Source organism: Schistocerca piceifrons, chromosome X (assembly GCF_021461385.2).
Source record: "Schistocerca piceifrons isolate TAMUIC-IGC-003096 chromosome X, iqSchPice1.1, whole genome shotgun sequence".
Taxonomy (NCBI): domain Eukaryota; kingdom Metazoa; phylum Arthropoda; class Insecta; order Orthoptera; family Acrididae; genus Schistocerca; species Schistocerca piceifrons.
In genome coordinates, this window is record NC_060149.1 from 786,406,456 (window position 1) to 786,424,362 (window position 17,907).

The window sequence follows — 17,907 nt, forward strand, 5'->3', positions numbered from 1 at the left end:
TGTGGAGGAAGAAGATCGTCAATTTTGTTAGAATAGAAATAGACTCGCAGGTTTTGGATGAATACAGTAACTAACTTCTGAAGAACAAAAATAAAAACTTTCTTGATGGAATGATTTCTTAAATAATCTGAGTTCTGAAAAATAAGTCACAGCTGAATCCCTTTAAAGTCTGTAAGAATGAATTTTGTAATACTGACACTAAGTCTGACATTTCCCAAATGTAGGTGATGTAGCGAAACAGAATACTGCATCCTCTCCACACGGCAGCAAACCATTTGGCCAGCCCCACTTCATGATAATGGTGAACAGTAGAAGAGTTGATTGTGGTAGCATATCATGCAAGCAAGTCTCCCCAGTGTGGCTGGCTGCACTGGAACTGCTGCCTGCCATTACAACATGGCCCTAAGTAGTCATCCCGTGAAGTAACATTTCTGTTCGATTGGCTCAAACTTAGTTTTGGCGGAAGTAGGAAATAATTTGGCCAGCGCATGCTGGTCGGGGCTGTGAGCACACCTCAGAGCTGTTGCTGGCCTGGTTACCGTTGTCACCCTCTGTCGATCTGCTAATATGCTGGCCAGTTTGAATTTCCATCTCACACCAACTGAAGTACTGTCTCCGACGCATGTCGTGCGGGTTGCTGTTGGCGCCTATTGCATTTGTCGCCACAGCATTTCTCAACAGAGGAAAGCCGACTTGAACTGAACTGAGGGGATACCTATAAATTTCTATGTAGAGTAGGCAAAAGAATTTGCTCATCTCTAGTTCCAGTTGTTGTAGATTAGTGGAGGCATGAAGCATTCCAAACAATTGCAAAAACATGCAAGCCATTCCCATTTTTGAAAAGGGTTGTCAAACAGATGCACACAAGTATGAACTTATTGCTGATGTCAACCTTGAAAATTTTAGTACATGTTTTATGCTTGTGTATTATGACCTTTGTGGAGACCAAAAAATCTCATGTAAGAGTCAGAATGGAGTCCACAAAATATGATCTTCAGATACTCAGCTCACTCTATTTATCCAAAGCTCACTCTATTATTTTCCAAGAGACCTGCAGTAGATACCAGCATCCTAGTTGATGCCATGTTCCTTTACCTCCAGCAGGCATTTGGTACAGTTCCAAGCTGTTGTGTGACACACTAAGTGTGAGTGTACAAAATATCACACCAGCTTTGTGATTAATTGAAGGGTTCCTGGTGAATAGAGCACAGCGTGTTATTCTTAATGGATAGAATCTTTGGACATAAGAGTAGTTCCAGGCATGCCCCAAGGAAGAGTTACAGAAGCGTTACCATCACAATATATGTAAATGCTGTAGTGGATGCTGTCAAAACCTCCACGAGGCTGTTCATGGCTGGTGCTATTGTATATAGAGAAGACAGAACAGTACAGAACTGTAAGAGGGGCATTTGAAAAGTCTGTGCAAAAATAAAAACTACTTACGTGTTTGGGATAAACCTTTTTTTATTTTTCGACGTAGTCTCCTTTTAGACTTATACACTTTGTCCAATGCTGTTCTGATTTGTTTATCCTTTCCGAATAATGGGAATTGTCCAAGTCTGCAAAATTGCTATTAGTTGCTGCAATGACCTCCTTGTTTGAATAAGATCTTTGTCCCGCCAGCAATTTCTTCAAATTGGGGAACAAATAGTAGTCCGAGGGAGCCAAGTCTGGAGAATAAGGGGGATGTTAAACGAGTTGGAATCCTATTTCCATTAATTTTGTGACCACAACTGCTGAGGTGTGTGCTGGTGCAGTGCTATGATGGAAAAGGACTTTTTGTGGTCCAATTGCCGGCGTTTTTCTTGCAGCTCGGTTTTCAAAGCGTCCAATAACAATGAAAAATATTCCCCTGTAATAGTTTTACCCTTTTCCAGATAGTCGATGAGGATTATCCCTTGCGAATCCCAAAAGACAGTCGGCATAACCTTTCTGGCCGAAGGAATGGTCTTCGCCTTTTTTGGTGCAGATTCTCCCTTGGTAACCCATTGTTTAGATTGTTGTTTGTCTCAGGGGTATAGTAATGTATCCATGTTTCATCCACAGTGACGAAACGACACTTAAAGTCCTGTAGATTCTTCCTGAACAGCTGCAAACCATCCTTGCAACATTTCACACAATTCCATTTTTGGTCAAGCATGAGCAATCACGGAACCCATCTTTTGGATAGCTTTCTCATCTCCAAATGTTTATGCAAAATATTATGTACCTGTTCATTCGAGATACCCACAGCGCTAGCAATCTCATGCACCTTAAATCTTCTGTCATCTGTCACCATATCATGGATTTTATCAATGATTTCTGGAGTTGTAACCTCCATAGGCCGTCCAGAACGTTCAGTATCACTTGTGCCCATATGGCCACTCCGAAAATTTTGAAACCACTTATAAACTGTTCTAATCGAAGGTGCAGAGTCGCCGTAATGTTTATCAAGCTTCTCTTTAATCTTCTGAGGCGTTTTGCCTTTCATAAAGTAATGTTTAATCACCACACGAAATTCTTTTTCGTCCATTTTTTGACAATCACTCCACTTCCTTGATGCCAAACACAAAGAAATAGGCCTATATGACTGAAACTTGGTGTGCTTTCTTTCTAAAGATGCTACTAAGTAAACATGACCTCGAAATGCGCCGGTGGTGCCGTGTCTCGGACTTTGTATGGACTTTTCAAACAGCCCTCGTAGTCAAAGGGAGAGAGACCTGCAAAAGATTGACCCATGGTGCAGGACACAGCAGTTGATCTTCGATATAGACAAGTGTTAAGTATTTCATTTAAATAGGCAAAAGGCCCATTATTGTTTGATTACACAATTGTCTTTCACTGGAGACAGTCAGATCTGTTAAATATTTGAGAGATTGTATATGGAGAAGTATAAAGTGAAGCAACAATAAAAACTACTCGTAGGAAAGGCAAATACCAGACTGAGATTTATTAGAAGAATTCAACCAATATTTGAGTATCACTCTTCAATGTGGAAACCTTACCAGATCTGATTGATAAAGAAAATGGAGGCGGTCCAAAGAGGAGCAGCATATTTTGTGACAGGTTCTACATCTACATACATATTCCACAAGCCACTGCATGGTACACCGTGGAGGGTACTTTGTACCATCACTAGTCATTTTCTTTCCTGTTCCATTTGTAAATACAGCAAGGGAAAAATGACTGTCTACATGCCTGCATACAAGCCCTAATTTCTACTATCTTATCTTTTACAGTCCTTACACGAAATGTACGTTGGTGGGAGTAGAGCTGTTCTGTAGTCAGCTTCAGATGCTGATTCTCTAAATTTCCTCAATAATGTTCCATGAAAAGAATGTTGTCTTCTCTCCAGAGATTCCCATTTGAGGTCCCAAACCTTCTCTGTTCTCACATGTTGATAGAACCTACCTGTAACAAATGTAGCAGCCTGCCTGTGAATTGTTTTTATGTCTTCCTTCAATCCAACCCAGAAGGGAACCTAAACACTCAAGCGGTACTCCAGAATGGGTCGCACTAGTGTTCTATATGACTACTCCTTTACAGATGAACCACGCTTTCCTAAAATTCGCCCAGTAAACTGAAGTTGACCATTAGCATTCCCTACTACAGTCCTTAGGTGCTCTTTCCATTTCATACCTCTTTGCAATGCTATGCCGAGATCTTTAATCGACGTGACTGTGTTGAGCAGCACAATACTAATACTGTATTTGAACATTACGGAATTGTTTTCTGCTCATCTGCATTAACTTATATTTTTCTACATTTACAGCAAGCTGCCATTCATCAAATCAAATATAAATTTATCCCAAGTCATCTTTTATCCTCCTATAGTTACTCAATGGTGACCTCTTCCCATACTCCACAGCAGCATCAGAAAACTGTCACAGATTGCTGCTCACCCTGTCTGACAGATCATTTATGTATCTAGAGAACAAGAGTGGTCCTGTCACTCTTCCCTCAGGCACCCCTGGCAATACCCCTGTCTGTGATGATCATTCGCACCATCGAGGACAATGTACTTGATTCTATTATTTAAGAAGTCTTTGAGCCACTGTCATATGCGGGGACCTATCATGTATGCTTGTACCTTCGTTAACAGCCTGCATCGTCAATACAGGAGACTGTGTGATGGTGAAACGGTGCTATTTTATTACTATCTTCCTGCATGAATGATTTCTTATATGAGGAATTTGAAACTTCAGTCTTCCTTTCGTTGTCTTCTATTGTCACACCAGACTGGTCAGTGAGTCACTGGATGGAAGCCTTCAACCTGCTTAGTGATTTTATGTAGGATAAGAATTTCCTTGGATTGTCAGTCAGACCTTTTGGTAAGGTGTTATGGTGGTAGTTGATGTATGCTTCACACATGAATCTTTTTACAAATGCATGATAATAAATTTTGCCTCTCATCATTTGCTCACTTTTCTTTGAACTGAGAGTGCAAAACAATCTATTCTTCCACAGCATTTTCTGAATTTCATTAATAATACTTTGCATGCCAGTGTAAAGATCTATCGTTACCACCCTACAGTCAGAATGCTGATTTGTCGGTACCCTGTTTACTTTCACTTAGCGTATAAATTGACTGACGATCGATAACTCTGCTACTGGATTGTTCGTTTGTTGACGTGGTGTTTTGTAATACTTGTTTAAATTTTGTTATTTCATCTGATGATGTTTTTGTAGAGTGCATTTATATAATATTGTTTCTGTGGTACTTTTCTTTAACGTAATGTTTTCAGTTTGTTTATTTCATTCACTTTGGCAACTTATTTTTTAAAAAGTCTCCAATAATGAATTTCATGCGTTGTTGGAAAATACTAGTGATACAGAAATGGCTCTGAGCGCTATGGGACTTAACATCTGAGGCCATCAGTCCCCTAGAACTTAGAACTACTTAAACCTAAGTAACCTAAGGACATCACACACATCCATGCCCGAGGCAGGATTCGAACCTGCGAATGTAGTGGTTGCGCGGTTCCAGACTGTAGCGCCTAGAACCGCTCGGCCACACCGGCCGGCTAGTGATACAGAGTATTTTAGTGAAAGTAGTAGTTGTTCAGAAAGTGACTGATGTTCTTGCTGGTATGTTGATCGAATGTGAAGACAGACTGGAAAATACATAGTACACTGAAGTGATTGTAACTAAAACACTACAGCCACTACCACATCCATTTCACAAGGTGCCTGGACCAACACATATGCCACCAGTAGGATCTTCTGCAGTTGAATATTTCAATATATTTTTCACAGCAGTGTTACTTTAACAAATTGTTGCTGAAATAAATTGCTCAGCTAGGTAGTTTATATCTGAACATGCTACTTTATCCAGCCCATATAAAAAATGGAAGAATGTGACAATAGCTGAGGTAAGAGGTTCTATAGCATTCTTAATGAATATGGGACTTAGCGAAAGACCTACGGTAAAATGTATTCTGCTCTGAAACTATACAGAACTACATACATAAGGCATACTGTAATGCACTGTCCAATTATTATAATTATCATCTCTGTAAATCATATTAAATTTTTCATTTTTATTATGTCATTTTACTCAGAAATTTGTATGTATTTTATGGACATCGATGAGCTTTCTTTGTCTCAAGTGTAGTGTTAATAATATGGAAACAAAATCAAATTTGTATTGTTTCTTAAAAATACTTTTTATTTTGTCACTTATAAACAAATTAAATTGAAGAAGTATGACAATCTGGGTATGCCATAATCAACTACATACTTCTGTAAGAAGTATTTTTTTTCATATTTTTAAATTGCATGCAGCATGATATATGGCAATTTAAATAGAATACTGCATGGCAGTTTAAGAACGTATGACATTTTTAGCATTCACTGCTCAAAATGGCTGACTTGACAAGGGTTTAAAAACAGTGGGTCTTTTCTGGCTGCGCGGGATTAGCCAAGCAGTCTAAGGCACTGCAGTCATGGTTTTTTTCTGTTCTTAATCTACATACTTGGCACATACTTCTCCAGAGCATGTTTTACAATCTGTTTAAACTGTATCCATAATTCCATTACGACCATCATACTGGAACTAAATAATGTCCGTTAATTGTCTAAATGGGATGCTGAAAACTACTTACCTGCTCTTTCTAGCAAAAGTTCTCTCCTAGCCTGCCTGATTGATTTAACTTTAGTAACAATCATTGCTATGATATCACGATCACTAATCCTTGTCTCTATACTGACACCACTGTCGATAAGATCAGGCCTCTTTGTAGCTACAAGTTTTAAAATATTTCCATTGCACGTGGGCTGTTGAATTAGCGGCTCAAAATAGTTTTCGTAAAATGTGTTCAAAAGTACTTAACAAGACTGACTCTCTGTACCACCTGCAATGAACCAATCAACATCCTAGTCTGTACTCGGTAGGTTAAAGTAGCCTCCTACTAACATTAAATGAGCTGACATTTTTGTGCTGCTGAGTGAAGACCTTCTTTGAATGATTCTAAAACTCTCAGGGCAGAATCGGGTGGCCAGTAAAGGTATCAAACAAGTAACTTGATTATACTTACACCTGTCATATGTGTATGGACAACTTCCCTGTCAGACTCAGCTTCAGTGGAGAGAATATTTTTGGCAACTCCCCTCCTATGGCATTTAATTTATGTTCTTAATATATGTTGCATGCCTCACTAAATATTCCAGAACTTCCTACTTCAGCTTTTAGCCAGCTCTTGGTTGTGAGAATAATTTGAGCACGACGACTTTCCTGGAAGGCAGTAAAGTCAGGATCTTCGTTATGAATGCTTCAACAATTACTGGTAAAATTTTGACATTTAAAGTGTCTGTACTCAGAAGACAGTCTGGTTTTGCTATCTGTGTGTTGTCTAGTGAGTGTTCATCAGAGGACCTTAAACCATCGCCTAGTATAAAAAACCCTGTTGTGCCTCAACAAGTATTGTGCTACCTGAGTAGCTACTTCCCTTGTGCAGTGGACCCCCGGTCTATCAAGTGGAGTCTTACAAGTAAGCATGAAAGAGTCATGGAGATGCTGATCAATCTCCGATGTCAGGTGTGTTGTGATTCACTGTTGAAATTTTGAGAATGTACGAGGAGTGTCCAATAAGCGATGCAGCACATTTTTTTCTTGACCAGTTTTGTTTGAAAAGTGCGGAATTTGTTGTGGGACATAGTGGAATAATAATCCCACTTTTGCTGCTCTAATTTCATGAAGTTCAGATAGTTGGCAGCACTATACACGGCCTACAAAATGGCATCAGTAACAGAGGTGCGTTCCATATGGAGAGCTGTCATTGAGATTATTTTGGCAAAAAACCAGATCTTCACATATACAGGTGCTTGGAGAATGTCAACAGGAACCTGACAGTGAACAAAAGCACAGTGAGTCATTGGGCGAGATGTCTGTCACTGTCGCAACAAGGTCGCACAAACCTGTCTGATCTCCAATATGCCGGCCAGCTGCACACAGCTGTGCTACCCTAAGGAAATTGAAGAAACAACTACAGCATGTTCATCGCCACAAAAATACAAACTAACTTCTCATTCTCCTTGACAGTTCAAGGAGTCACCCAAGTCTGTGCACCCAATAGGAGCTCACAAAACTTAATTGGACTAGTCTTCCCAATCGCTCTACAGCCCAGATCTCACCCCTTCCGACTTCCATCTGTTTGGCCCAATGAAGGATGCACTCCATGGGGAGCAGTACATGGATGATGAGGAGGTTATTGATGCAGCAAGACGTTGGCTCTGATGTCGACCAGTAGAGTGGCACTGCGTGGGCATACAGGCCCTCTCAGTGTGACGTAAGGCTGTTGCATTGAACTGAGGTTATGTTGAAAAATTGGGTTTTGTAGTCAAAAGACAGGGAATAATATGGTGTATTGGATTCGTGAATAAAAGCAACCTGCTTTCAGAAAAAAGTGTTGCATTATTTATTGAACACCTCTCGTATGTTCCTAGAGGAGTTAACCGACATATTGCTTAATCCTATATCTCTCAAGATCTCAAAAAAAGAAATTGTGGTAAAAAGAGAGAGATTTTGAGCCCTACAGTGGCTTACTAACAGTCATTCTTCCCATGCACACTTAGAACAGGAAAGGGAAGAAATTACTGTGTTGCACAAAATACCCTTGTCCATACTTCATAAAGTGGCTTGCGAAATAGAGATGTACATTTTGATATATCTGCTCCAGCCTGGTTGTGTAAGAACTATGTAGACGTGTAGCCCTATGAAGGTAGACTGAGTTTTCTAAGTACTTGTGGGACTAAAATCATATTTCTTTCTTTGACTAGTAACTCTACAATGTGGATGAGGGTACAGCAGTTAAAAAATGAGTTTCTCTTAATATATATTCCTGTCAAGTCATCAGACTCGAAAATTCATTGTAATTATCAATTACCAAATGAGGTGGTGCATTGTTTAGCACACGGGACTTGCATTCAGGAGGATGATGGTTCAAATACTCTACAGGCCATCAAGATTCAGGTTTTGCATGATTTTCCCTAAATCACTCCAGGCAAATGCTGGGATGGCTCCTTTGAAAGGACCCAGCCAGTGCCCTACCTCGTCCTTAAAACAATCTGAGCTTCTGCTGTCGTCTCTAATGACCTTGTTGGTAACAGGATGCTAAACCATAATCTTCTTTTTGCACTTGTTATTTTGTATTTTTTAAAAAAACTTAATTTCAACAGCTGTCATGTTCTGCAGATATTTAATGAAGATTGACAGTCAGGAATCAATAAGGTAGAATGTAGGAGCAAATAAAGTAAGTGTCACTGAAATGAACATAATTACATTGCCAGAATGTAAAAGGCGCAAGATGAAGTCAGTCATCCCAGTCCTGGGAGGCCTTTCAGGTGTACACACTATAGGTGTACAGTATCATCTAGAAGGGCTTGTAAGTTTTGGGAAATGCAACTGAGCAGCACATGAAGCAGGAAGAGCATAAGATCATATCATACCAGTTAACACAAGTTTTCTTAAACTGCCCTGATAGTCATACATTACCATCTTCTGCAGGTGTAGAGCTGTTGAGAGCCTCTTGTTTTCAGTGCCTCTATCTTCTGAAGGGGCAGACTGTCCATTGCACTATTGCTTTGGGATCATCCTCTGCCATATATGGCTCAGTATACTTTCCATCCTCACATTTATTTAGGGTATGGCTACATCACAAAACATGACAGTTATCTCAGACTACAAACTAATATCTAGTATGTAATCTACTGAACCCTCTGTCATCGCCAGGAAATCTGTCAGATCCCCAAGAAAAGCTCTCTGAGGACATTCTCGAATTACGTGATGGACAGCCTGCTTTCTAGCACCACAGTCACAACTTGGTGGAGCTAATTTCTTCCACTTATGCAAAGTGATGGTAACTACACTCCTCTGACTATTTCCTAACCTGGATACACCTAGAAAACCAGCCAAATTGTGCTCAAAAGGTGGCTGTCAAAAAGGACGCTTACGAATCCACCTCATCAGTGATGCAATCGTTCTGCAGTCTTATGGTCCCGTATAACAGCTTGGTCCTTGGTGTAGTGAGGAGTGCAATAAGCATTCAGGGGCAGGCGTGCAGCCCATAGAAGAGTCAAATGCCAACCATTAAAGAGAACAAAATGAGATCACCATGAGTGTCCCTGGACCAAATCAGCCATTCTATTAGTTCAGTACGACTTGTAGAAAGTTATCAGATTTCTGAGAATATTTGTCAGACACCTATAACATGAGTACTGAATGAGCAGTGCCTCCAAACAATACCTGGCGACTTTGCCAAGACTACATACTGTCTTTGGCTGCCTGAATGTAGCATCCCGTTTCCATCATGCAGTCATGGAGGAGGGTGGTTTGGATTTCAGCTCTAACGGCATTGAGTCCTATAAGGACCCTTCCCTCTAATGGGGCCTGGATTTGATATGGAATGAAACTCCCATGTACTAGTAAATGAAATACATATTGCTGTGACACTTTGACAATGAATCAAAGAAAATCCATCTAGAATTTTTAAATGCAGTACAGTAAACTGAACGATTTACCATCATGTGAAGGGAGGCAGTGTAAATCCCACCTATCTCAACCAAGGGAATGAGTGGATGTGCCCCAGTAGTTATAGAAGTGTTCTATTAACAAATCATAAGAAAACTACTGCAGCAACTAATTAACTGTCGTATGGTCCTGGCACCAGGTGACAAGGTAGCTTCTTAGTCACACTTAGTGCAGGTTCAGGATTTATTGACTCAAAGCCGACAATCTAGCTGTACTGGAGGCAGCTATATATCTTGCTTTCCTATATCCTATATAGATTGCATTGTACAAGAATATTTTTTGACATGAAAAAGATGTACAATATAAGCTGGTGACATAATTCTAGGACAGATTGGGACTTGCATCGTTGTCTTCTTATATTCATTCAGTCTTTCCCTAACGATTCTTTTTTGGGGAGTAACAGTATTGTTTGAGTGGGAAAGACAGTGATTGGAATTAGCCAACAAGCTGCAGACAGTCAAACCAACTATTCGACGATGGCGCATATCCTTTCAAACTCGAAGAAGGGACAATGTTGAACATTGTCATGTTGGACATTGCTTGATGAGACATGCTTATCTGACTACTTAGGCTTTCCTGGTGTAATAAGAGATAATATTCTTCTCGGGTCTGCAGCCAGATCATGAAGTCATCTTGACACACTATTTCTGCAGTACATTTGGTCGCCATCTTCAGGTGAGTAAGCTGTTGCATGAACTCGCCGGAATTGAATTCAGGCCGTGAGCGGTGGTTCCTGTATACACTGTGGAAGGCAAACAGTGTGTGCACAAGAGATTGTTGCAACTCCCCTCTAACACAACTGAACATATAGTGCCCCAGTGATGGAAGCTGGCAAAATCAATATTTCATTATCGAAAACTATTCTGATGGCTGAATCAAAGGCAATTATTATTTAATGTTTGATAAAACAGGGTTCCAAATCTTTCTTAAAGGGTAACCCATTTCTCTGCTTATAAGATTGTCAGATAGTCAAATTTTAATGGATTCTTTTATGTGTGTGTGGTGTTGGTGCTCAATACGTTGGCCCTGAATGGTACAAACTGTTTGACCAATGTAAGCTTTCCTACAATGGCAGGGGATTTTGTACACACCAAGCTTCCTTAATCCCAAGTCATCCTTTACTGAGCCAAGGAGCGCTCTGATCTTGATTGTCAGATGAAAAACGCTTTTTATCTCATATCTTTTTAAAATTCTTCCTATTTTCAAAGATATATTGCCAGCAAAAGGTAGGAAAGCAACTGAGTAACATATATCTTCTAATGGAAAGTGCAATGGATCTGTTTGTTTGTATAGCCATTCTGTTTGAACACAACTTTAAGATGATCCAGCTCTTGTGTCAAGTTTTCTGCATCTGAGTTGTCATAAGCTTCTGTTGACATCTGTAAGACCCCTATGCATTGGAATGATGGATGACAGCTCAATGCGTGCAGGTAATAATCCGTGTGCATGGGCTTTTGATAAACACTGCATCCCAGTGTTCCATCATCCTCTCTGTAAACCAAGACATCTAGGAACAGAAGCTTTCCATCTCCTTCAACCTGTATCGTGAATTTGATGCTGGGATGAAGACAATTAAAACAATTGCGGAAACGGTTCAAAGCATCTCTCTCAATGCAAACCATGGGCCTATTGCCGATGTGCCTCCAAAAACAGGTAGGTTTTAAAAATGCTATTCTCAGCACTATGTCTTCAAATTCTTCCATAAATAAATTCACAACTCTAGGGGATAATGGACTCCCCATAGCCATAGCCAGTACATCAGTTTGTCCAAAATATATGGCATTGAATAAAAAGTACATCAGCACTTGGTGACAAAGCTTAGTCATTTCCTTGTCCAGTTTTTCACCAATTAACAGCAAAGATTCTTCAAGAGGGACCTGGGCAAAAAGGATACTACATCAAAGCTGACTAGCAAATCGGAGGGACCAGGACACAGAGACTTCATTCGCTGCATTAAAAACTACAGAATTGGAAATAATATGTTCACAGTTTCCAACATAAGGGCCAAGAACAGACGCTAAATACTTGGCCAAGATGTAAGTGGGAGCACCCAAGTTATTCATGATCAGCTGAAATGAAAACCCTTGCTTATATACTTTGGGTACATTATGTCATTGGATCGGCAGCACCAGGATGAAGTTTTCTAAGTACATCATCAGGCAATGAACTATTCTCCAAAAGTAAAGGTTTTCCATTTTATGCATTCACTTGGGTTGTTCTGCAGTCTTCGGTATCCCGAGTCCTCAAGTAAATATCCATTTTTCCCAGATAATCATCCCTTGAAAGAAGAACCGTGGCATTGCCATTGTCCGCTGGTAGAATTATTAAATCTTGGGCCTCTCTAATGTACCGGACTGCTCCCATTTCGAGAGAGAGATGTTATTCCATGGGGACGGTGCCCTATCCAATATGTGCGAGACCTCTTGCCTAATTTCTTTGGCTTGATCCTCAGGAAAGCTGGGCACCACTTGCTCAACTTTGCAAATGAATTCAGTGATGGGAACATTCCTCAGTATAAGAGCAAAATTTAGGCCTTTGTGCAAAACTGATAGCACGGCATCGTCCAGTTCTTTACTCGTGAGGTCATGACAGTCTGTCAAAGGATGTTGTCATCCAATACCGTGAGTCAAGAACAACGCCATTGAAACTTTGAAGACTACATACTGATGGCACTCCTGTGAACCTAGTCTGATAGTGCCCAAGAATAATTATCCACACATTTCCAGAATACAGCTGACAGCAGTGATGATACCTCTGAGCGCAGGATTAGCCGAGCGGTCATGGACTGTGCGGCTGGTCCCGGTGGAGGTTCGAGTCCTCCCTCGGGCGCGGGTGTGTGCGTTTGTCCTTAGGATAATTTAGGTTAAGTAGTGTGTAAGCTTAGGGACTGATGACCTTAGCAGTTAAGTCCCATAAGATTTCACTCACATTTGAACATTTTGATACCTCTGACTACAAGTAAAATAAATTCTTGGCTAGTGATCCAGTTGTGTGCAAGTAAAACGAATGCACTCCCTTGCTAAGGCAAAACTAGCATACTTCTTAATGTTGTTGGCCAGTTTTGTATGAATATAATGAACAAATCTTGCAAATTTAGGTATAATACCTTCATTGTGGCGTCTCAGGAAAAACTATCTGACAGCCCTATGAATAGAGACAAATTACCCTTTAAGTGAGACTTGGAGCTGTGTTTTATTAGACATTAAAAACAGTGGTCTCAGATTCAGCCATCAGAATAGTTTTTGACAGCGATTTATCGACTTTGCCAGCTTCCACCACTGGGGCGCTATATGTTTACATGCGCAGAGGTCAGCATTGAGCTCAACACTAAACTGGAGAGACTATTACACGAAGCAAAACCATGATATGTGATGTCACAGTCGCCATGTTAAATTGGGGCAAGGTGTCAAATTGTTCTGCTGCATAGAAAAAATACAATTACAATTGATGTACGCTGTGTGTGTGTGTGTGTGTGTGTGTGTGTGTGTGTATCGTTCGCTGTTAGCTGTTGCCCTTGTACCTTCTAACCCTACCCTGCAAGATCAATTTAGCAATTATTCTGTTGTTTTTATGTACATAATTTCCATACTGCCACTAAGGCTGCTGACAAATTATGCTTCTCAAAAATCTTACCTCTGTGCAACAGATTTTTTGCTTTCACTATTCACATTTTATTTCGTGAATGGTAAAACTATAGTAGTGATACAAAATAACAAAAAAGTTGACATAAAAATTTGTTACTGTAGTTACCTCATGAGATATGTGACGAACATTCACACAATTGATGCAAAGTGTATTTCTCTCTAAACCTAATGAGAAAAAAATCTGTACACATCATTAGGCAGCAAAACTGCTAAACAACTGCTTTGTTGCTAATTTCAGCTGCTAACTGGGGAAAAAATCTTTAATAAAGGTTTTTATGTTAACAATTTACTGGTGCGAATTTTGGAAAAGGAAGGTGGTGGTCAAATTAGTAACGTGTAAACCTCAACTTTTAATTTTTATTTATTGTTTTGCTTCATTCAATATACACTCCTGGAAATGGAAAAAAGAACACATTGACACCGGTGTGTCAGACCCACCATACTTGCTCCGGACACTGCGAGAGGGCTGTACAAGCAATGATCACACGCACGGCACAGCGGACACACCAGGAACCGCGGTGTTGGCCGTCGAATGGCGCTAGCTGCGCAGCATTTGTGCACCGCCGCCGTCAGTGTCAGCCAGTTTGCCGTGGCATACGGAGCTCCATCGCAGTCTTTAACACTGGTAGCATGCCGCGACAGCGTGGACGTGAACCGTATGTGCAGTTGACGGACTTTGAGCGAGGGCGTATAGTGGGCATGCGGGAGGCCGGGTGGACGTACCGCCAAATTGCTCAACACGTGGGGCGTGAGGTCTCCACAGTACATCGATGTTGTCGCCAGTGGTCGGCGGAAGGTGCACGTGCCCGTCGACCTGGGACCGGACCGCAGCGACGCACGGATGCACGCCAAGACCGTAGGATCCTACGCAGTGCCGTAGGGGACCGCACCGCCACTTCCCAGCCAATTAGGGACACTGTTGCTCCTGGGGTATCGGCGAGGACCATTCGCAACCGTCTCCATGAAGCTGGGCTACGGTCCCGCACACCGTTAGGCCGTCTTCCGCTCACGCCCCAACATCGTGCAGCCCGCCTCCAGTGGTGTCGCGACAGGCGTGAATGGAGGGACGAATGGAGACGTGTCGTCTTCAGCGATGAGAGTCGCTTCTGCCTTGGTGCCAATGATGGTCGTATGCGTGTTTGGCGCCGTGCAGGTGAGCGCCACAATCAGGACTGCATACGACTGAGGCACACAGGGCCAACACCCGGCATCATGGTGTGGGGAGCGATCTCCTACACTGGCCGTACACCACTGGTGATCGTCGAGGGGACACTGAATAGTGCACGGTACATCCAAACCGTCATCGAACCCATCGTTCTACCATTCCTAGACCAGCAAGGGAACTTGCTGTTCCAACAGGACAATGCACGTCCGCATGTATCCTGTGCCACCCAACGTGCTCTAGAAGGTGTAAGTCAACTACCCTGGCCAGCAAGATCTCCGGATCTGTCCCCCATTGAGCATGTTTGGGACTGGATGAAGCGTCGTCTCACGCGGTCTGCACGTCCAGCACGAACGCTGGTCCAACTGAGGCGCCAGGTGGAAATGGCATGGCAAGCCGTTCCACAGGACTACATCCAGCATCTCTATGATCGTCTCCATGGGAGAATAGCAGCCTGCATTGCTGCGAAAGGTGGATATACACTGTACTAGTGCCGACATTGTGCATGCTCTGTTGCCTGTGTGTATGTGCCTGTGGTTCTGTCAGTGTGATCATGTGATGTATCTGACCCCAGGAATGTGTCAATAAAGTTTCCCCTTCCTGGGACAATGAATTCACGGTGTTCTTATTTCAATTTCCAGGAGTGTATATTCACATGCCATACAATGGTAGATGTAATTACCTTCCCCAACCTCTGCCTCGTGCCAGAATAGTTACTCTGTGCAGCAGCTGTTACTTTTTTTGTGTTTGCCTTTAATTTAATCTGAAGGTGCATAGTAGCAATATGTTGTATTAAGTGTGACTCACACGTCCTCAGTTAATGGCAGTGACTAGTTTATGCACTTTGCTAAAAACATTGGCTTGTTCACCAAAGAAAACAAACAGAATTAATAGGCCAAAGATGGTCTGATTTTAAAGTAAATCTCACTAGAGCAGAACAAAAACATTTTTCTTTGTGCTGCACTATTGTAAACATTCCTGCAGATGGGTGAGGCAAACCACCTCTGTCAACCTTTATAGTAAAAGCAGCTGGATTTGCCGCAGGAATCTTACAGCATGTGTGATCATTTGGGCACATTTTGGGAACATTAATAAGTTCTTTACACTTAGCACATGTCAACATTTGCATACTCTTTCTCACAACATATCCCAACATACACTGAAGCGCCAAAGAAAGTGGTATGGGCATTTCAAGTACAGAGATATGTAAATAGGCAGAATTCGGTGCTGCATTCGGCAACACCTATGTAAGACAATAAGTGTCTGGCGCAGTTGTTACATCGGTTACTGCTGCTACAATGGCTGGTTATCAATATCTAAGTGAGTTTGGACATGGTGTTATATAGTTGGCACACGAGCGATGGGACACAGCATCTCTGAGGTAGTGGGGAATTTCCCCTATGACCATTTCACGAGTGTACTGTGAATATCAAGAATCCAGTAAAATATCAAATTTCCAACACCACTTTGGCCAGAAAAAAATCCTGGAAGAATGGGACCAACGATAACTGAAGAGAATCATTCAGCATGACTGAAGTGCAACCCTTCTGCAAACTGCTGCAGATTTCAATGCTGGGCCATTAACAAGTGTCGGCGTGCGAACCATTCAACAAAACATCATCAGTATGGGTTTTTGTAGCCGGTGGCACATTTGTGTACACTTGATGACCACACAAAGCTTTACACCTTGCCTAGGCCTGTCAACACTGACATTGGATTGTTGATAACTGGGAACATGTTGCCTGGTCGGACGAGTCTCGTTTCAAATTATATCCGAGCGGATGGACGTGTACGGGTATGGAGACAACCTCATGAATCCATGGACCCTGCATGTCAGCTGGGGACTGTTCAAGCTGATGGAGGCTCTGTAATGGTGTGGGGAGTGTGCAGTTGGAGTGATATGGAACCTCTGATATGTCTAGACCTGACTCTGTTAAGTGACAGGTACATAAACATCCTGTTTGATTTGCCATTATTCTGATGTTTTTACATACGTAATTTCCATACTGCCACTAAGACTGCTGACAAATTATGCTTCACAAAAATGTTACCTCTGTGCAACAGATTTTTTGCTTCCACTATTCACATTTTATTTACTGAATGGTAAAACTATATAACAATACAAAATGACCAAAAAGTTAACATGAAAAATTTCTTATTATGATTATCTCATCAAATATGTGATGAACCTTCACACAATCAAACAATGTCCATTGTGCATTCTGATGGACTTGGGCAGTTGCTGCAGAGTTGCTCCAGGAGCACTCTTCTGAGTTTTAAACACTTTCGCTGGCCACCAAACTCTCTCGACATGAACATTATTGAGCATATCTGGGGTGCCTTGCAACGTGCTGTTCAGAAGAGATCTCCACCCCTCATAGTCTTACGGATTTATAGACAGCCCTGCAGGATTCATGGTGTCAGTTCCCTCCAGCACTACTTCGGACATTAGTCGAGTCCATGCCACATCATGTTGCGGCACTTCTCTGTGCTCACAGGGCCTTACACAACATTAGATAGGTATACCAGTTTCTTTGGCTATTCGGTGTATAATAAATAATATTCTCCTGGTAGTCACTAAGTAGTGTTGAATCACGAGCCTCAAAGTAACCAGTATCTTCACTATTATTAGTGAACTTATCACTGTGCTTCTTATGGCACAATAATTCGTGAACATTGAAAGACCTCACTTTCTCAGTGTCATCTATATTACTCTTGTCACTTGTAGTAGCATTGTTCTTGAGCAACATTGTTCTCAGAACTGACTGGAACTGTAATGTGGTGGGATTATTGCTCCAACCAAAGGTAGATCTGACAAAAAAAAAAAAAGTTCTAGATGATTTTGTGAGAGTTCGTATGTTAAAAAATACATTTGAGGTTCAATATTCTGAAACAGAAACTCCTGGGAGAGGCCTCTAACACCATGTAAGCACATCAAAAAAACCCAGCACAAATGTTTCATCGATGTACAAATGTACACCCACCATCAGTCCTTAATGTTTGAAGGAAGTTTTCTGCACGACAAAGAAATTCAGTCCAATAATTTACATTTTCAGTTCTCAATGGTTGTTTAAAGCCCTTAGCATTAACATTGC

The 17,907-nt window shown here is 41.4% G+C and overlaps 1 protein-coding gene across 2 annotated transcripts in view; it reads left to right on the top strand.

The window, feature by feature from the left end:
• LOC124721226 (guanine nucleotide exchange factor C9orf72-like) overlaps positions 1-17,907 on the top strand; it is an 85,742-nt gene that overhangs the window by 20,059 nt on the left and 47,776 nt on the right. The window lies entirely within an intron of this gene.